The 5,315-nt window shown below is 44.9% G+C and overlaps 1 long non-coding RNA gene across 1 annotated transcript; it reads left to right on the top strand.

Moving 5' to 3' along the window:
* The first annotated feature begins 267 nt into the window (after nt 1-267).
* On the top strand, nt 268-4,225 carry LOC128346163 (uncharacterized). Its single transcript, XR_008316813.1, has 3 exons — nt 268-392; nt 3,249-3,326; nt 3,625-4,225. It is a non-coding gene; the product is annotated as an uncharacterized LOC128346163 (long non-coding RNA).
* Nucleotides 4,226-5,315: the final 1,090 nt, after the last annotated feature.

Raw genomic sequence — 5,315 nt, 5'->3', positions numbered from 1 at the left:
GCTGATCATGAGAATAGCCCCTCCATCTTCTTAGAAGTTTCAGACTTCTCCCAACATTCAGGAGCTACTAGTCTTGATGTTGAAGATTTAGTAGCCTTATATTTGCTGGATCAAACCAAATCTCTATCTGGGTCAGTATCCTCTCTCCAGTCAATAGCGGCTACAGTACTTATGAGGCAGCTGCTTTTGGAGTTTCTCCCCTCATCATTATCCCAATTGGGTTGCCTTGAAAATGACCATGCTTGTGCTTTTATGTCTGTTCAAGAGGAAAGATGCTTGGCCTAGAAACAAGGCCTCAGTCATACACTGTATTATGTTCCCAAGAATGGAAAATAGTCCCCGAAGAGTTGAGGAGATGGTTTGTGGTTTCTGGAGGAGGAAATTTGATGCAGGTTTGTAGCACAATTTTTTTCCTAAGTGCTTGAATGTGAGAATCTACTGCCATTGTGGCTGAGAAGGAAACCCAGCCTGTCCTTCAAAGAGATGTGGCTGTGTGGGAAAGAGGGAAGAAGCAAAGCCAAACCAGCTGTAATTCCGCCACTACAGTTATCTGGCTTTCCAAGCAGACTGCCTTTGGGTGTAGTTGGTTGGGAGAGTATACAGAGCTTGAGCCTCCCTTCTACCATAGCCGTACTAAAGTCAATTAGTTTGCTAGACTGTGCCCTGCCTCGGCTTTGGAAACTCCTTTCAGCCTATTGCCACGCATAAGGCATAATGTTAGCGACTGGAATCAACAGGATTTCTAAAGGCTGGTGCATACGAGCCAAAGATGATTTGTTTTATTCATCAGGGCCAGCCCCAAGGTGTTTGTTGCCATAGGCAAAGTATGACTGGGGCACATATACACACCCCACATTCAGCCTCCCTCCCCCACTTTAGCAGGGCTGCCACCCCCCAAATGGCCGTTGCACATGTACATCAGTGAAGTGAGTGGTGGGGTGGGGGCGGACATTGCTGGGTGGGAGTGTGGGGCAGCAGCAGTGGTCTTATGGATTTTAAAAGGTATAATATCTTTCCCCACTCCACCCTCTACCCCAGCTGCCACTGCCCAAGGCACTATGCAGAGGGCAGTGATTTACAGCAGGGGCAGTGGTGCCCCCGCCCCCCAGCTGGCAAGAATTGGTGACTGCCTAGTTCACCAAGTGAATGGGTCAGCCCTGTGATTTATCTGACATACATTTATCCCACCTCTCTGTCTTGTTTTTGAGATATCCACGCAGCTAACATCACACTTTAAAAACAAACAAATCCAATACTACAATATTAAAACAACAAATCACAGACAACGTCAAATATATGGTATTTTTAAAAAACAATAAAAGTCTAAGGGATAACAATGCACTAATCAGGCAGTTCAAAGGTGTGCTAGAGCAAACAGATTTTCACACCTTGGGGCAATTCACATGACTGGGGGTGGGGGAGGCAATGGGGGAGGAACCTACCTTTCCCCAGACAATCACTCATCTTTTCTTGGGCACGCAAGGCACACACCCACACAACCCGTGCTGCTGGGAGCAGCACAGATCAGCGCTGATCCTGGCAGTATGGAGCCCAGCAGCACAGATCAACAGAGGCCAGGACTCATTTCCCCGACCTCCAGATATCCCACAGGGCACCGCATGAGGAGTGTGGTGCCTTGAGGTATTTCCCCATCAGACAGGCACTCTAGGCTCCCATCTCTGTGTCTCGCAGCCCAAGGAGACACATGATCCTGGCAGCCGGGTTAAGGGAGCACTCACTCCCTTAACCTCTTCTAAAAGCTAGGGTAGGAATTGGGGTTAGTCTGGACGGGAGCGCCAGGATCTGTGATCCCGGTGCTCCACATGAGCAGCCTAGCCCAGGTTAGGCTGCCCTAGCCTGGACTAGGCTGCTTGTGAGAACAGCCTTGTCTAAATGCCATTAAGGAAAGGGCTAGATGATGAATCTCCTGGGGCAGAGAGTTCCACAGCTTGGGCCTTGCAATGGAAAAGGCCCTCTTCTGTGTTCCCACTAACCATACCTTTGATGACAACAGGGATGTAGACTTTTGAATTTTCTGGTGTAGTGGTGGTAGTAGTAGTAGTAGTTTTAGTAGTACTAGGCCAAACCTGGGAAAGGTGCAGACTCAGTAGCCTACATTACTATGCAGCCTCCACTAATCCCTATCCACAGTCTTATACTGTATACCCTGCAGAATGAAGCCTAAGATCCCACCCCCAAATCAAGGAGCCCTTTATTACAGGGCTCTTTTAAAGGAAAGTTTGGAACTGCATATGTCAGGGGTTTTCAGCATTTTTAAAGAGTATCCCTTCTCTCTCAAAGCTTCAGCTCAGATACCCCATATAAAGCAGCCAAGAATTGGAACCCCCAGAAGTAAAACTTGCCTGGTGGGAAATAAAACACAAGCTAAGACTAAGTTAATCTGCCCTGGAATCAGGCAAAAAAACCAAAGGCAGACACACCTCAAATGCTGAACTCTAGGCTATGTCTTCTGGAGCCTCATGGCGCCCACAGTCTACCCCTGACCTGACCCCACCATGCTGAGCATCAGCCAGCATTTCCCTCATTGCCAAGCCTGTCAGTCAAGCTGAGGGATGGGTGGGCTGAGCCTGAGTATGTAGTGGCATGGAGAGGGGGAGGGACAGATGCTGCCTGACACTCCACCTGCTCCCTTCCCGGAGAGGGTCAACAGTGTGGCATAAGATCATAGGGAGCTGCCTTATACCGAGTCAGACCATTGGCTGCTGCCCTTCGTCCATACTCCCCCCTCCTCCCAAGGCACACTCTGCCTGCCCATCCACATCATGCCAAGAGTCAACTCTACCACTGTCAGCTCTGCTGCTCTCCTGGCTTTGAAGCAGTGTCTGGCTTCACCTCCAGCCAGTGCTGCTGCCACCACTGTTGGAGCAGCAGGAACTCGTTTGCTCGCTCACTCAACCCATCACTGCCTTTGTCTCCCCAGCACTACCACACTTGCCCAGCTTTGTCTCCTCCCGGAAGAGGAAAGTATGGGCACTGAGACAGCAGCACCCTGACTGTAACTGAGCCCTGTAGGCAGGTAGGGGAGGGAAATCCCCAGACCTAGTCATCTGCCAGGTTGAGGATTTCTTTCCCCTACTGGAAGAATGACCAGCCTGCAGGGCCAATTACAGCCAGGATGGGGCCAGAGAATGGCTGCCAGCCCTACAGCAGCTGCGGCTCATTTTCCACCCCTCCAGCTTGCTAGTATGGGCTGCTATTGATTTGTTCTCCCTGTGAATTTATTACAGAGTTAATGTCATGCAAAGAATGGACCGTGAGTCTACGAGACCTTGGTTTGAATCACAGCTCAGCTATGTACTCCCCAGGTAAGCTTAGGCAAGCCACAATCTCTCTGTTGCCATTAGTTACATAGGGATAATAATACTGGCCTAATGCATAGACTGCACTAGTAAATTGAGGTCTTTGCCTCCCAAGTGACTTTGCCAGTCACTTCTCTCTCAGCCTAACCTACTTCACAGGGTTGTTGTGAAAGAGAAACTCAAGTATGTAGTACCTCTGGGCTCCTTGGAGGAAGAGTGGGATATAAATGTAAAAATAATAATATATCTGTCCAATAGCACTGCCTCTCCTTGCATTAAAAGTTACTCACACTTTGAATTTTAGGTAACATCTCCAGCACAGAGAGAGGGAGGAGGAGACAGGGAAGGAAAGATGAAGATATGGAAGGCACAGATATCTCATCCCTGAGATTGCCCCAGTTCATGTGTCCATGCACATACACCTGGTAGGAAGAGGAGGGAAAGGGACTCTATAGCTATCCTTCCACATGCAAATACTGCAGCTGCATAGAGAGAAAGATCATGTCCTGAGTATTAGCATGATTAATTTTCTAATATGTATTGACTTTTTCCCTCTCTTTGAGAAATCCTGTCTTTTTCAAGTGTTTTTGAAGAGAGCTCAAAAAATAAATAAATCTAGAATGGGTTTTTGAAAGTAAATTCTTACTTAACTGTTATTCAAGAAGAACATTATATTGACATTAGTGTGCAGGTTTCTTTTTTCTTTTCTTTTTCTTTCCTTTAAAAAAAAACAACACAAAATAATAATCCCACCCACACTCCCAAAAAGATAGCGAGTAACATCATGACCATATAGCACTAGTGAATGATTAAAAATTTAGATGGCTGCCTTTGAAACAATAAAAAAGCTTTGGAAGCTCCTTAATGAGCAGCTATCAGAAATAAAGCATTTAAAACTTCAGAAAGTGCCTCTGTGGAAATTTCATTGTCTTTGATGCTGTAAAATAACTGCAGGGTGGATTCATTTCAAGTTCTCTTTAGCATACTGGTGGTTCAGAAATATTGGGAGATATCTTTCTTAGCAATATGTGGGGAAAACAATGTCTTGGTCGCTTTCATTTATCTGCAATTTGACAGGAGTGCAGTTTATTAACTTGAAAAGAGACAGATACATTATCTGAAACAGAGAGACTATCGTAGGTATTGCCTCCTTTTTATACCAGTGGGAGTCCATGACACTTTGAACTTGCTCACCATTAAATGCCTTCCTGAGTTGTTGAAGAGCCTTTAAAAAGGAAGCCTGCACATTTATGATGTAAATTCGTTATTTTGACAGTCTTTGAAATCTGTCAAATTCACATCCAATTTAATGTGCAGCAAAAAAAAAAAAATCTTTTCTTTTAGAATACTTTTCTTTGGAGATTTTTTCAAAGCCATTTTCATGTAGAAAACTATTGTTATACCTAATATATCCTGAAAGTGGTTTAGCAAGGAACTTATATGATTCTGTTTTAAGTCATGTCAGCTTTTAAAACATGCCATTTCTTCAAATAAGCTTTGACCAGGCTGTCTCTTTTCTCCCCATTAGTTAAAGCACGCTTGATATCCATAGATACAATTAGCTACAATAGATATATGGTTCATTTTATCATCAGTCAAACCAAATCAGAGCCTTTGGGATTTTATTAGGTCGACTAATTACCTGCATAGAGGCTCCTATAGATATATCTGAAGACCTTTGCAAATGCAAATAGATATTTTGGGGCAGTCCAGTTCAGCTAGCCAAAATTAGACTCTGTCTCCACACCCATCCAAACAATCTCAAAGAATTCATTATTGATCCCCTAGCTACATTATACCGGCAGATGTTCAGACTAAGCCATCTGATGTCTTAATGAAGAGAGGGTATTTAAAATACTCCAAACTGCTGTTAAAATTAAAACTACTTGATTTTCATTTGAAGGGCTGAATATCTATCCTGAACGTGTGTTTGCGGGGCTGGGGGGGTGAGGGAGCTATCCATCATCAGAAGAAATCAGATTAGTTCTGACTGAA

The sequence above is a fragment of the Hemicordylus capensis genome, chromosome 2 (assembly GCF_027244095.1).
Source record: "Hemicordylus capensis ecotype Gifberg chromosome 2, rHemCap1.1.pri, whole genome shotgun sequence".
In the NCBI taxonomy this organism is placed as follows: domain Eukaryota; kingdom Metazoa; phylum Chordata; class Lepidosauria; order Squamata; family Cordylidae; genus Hemicordylus; species Hemicordylus capensis.
The sequence above is the reverse complement of the archived record's forward strand: the minus strand, read 5'-3'. Positions and strand labels throughout refer to the sequence as shown.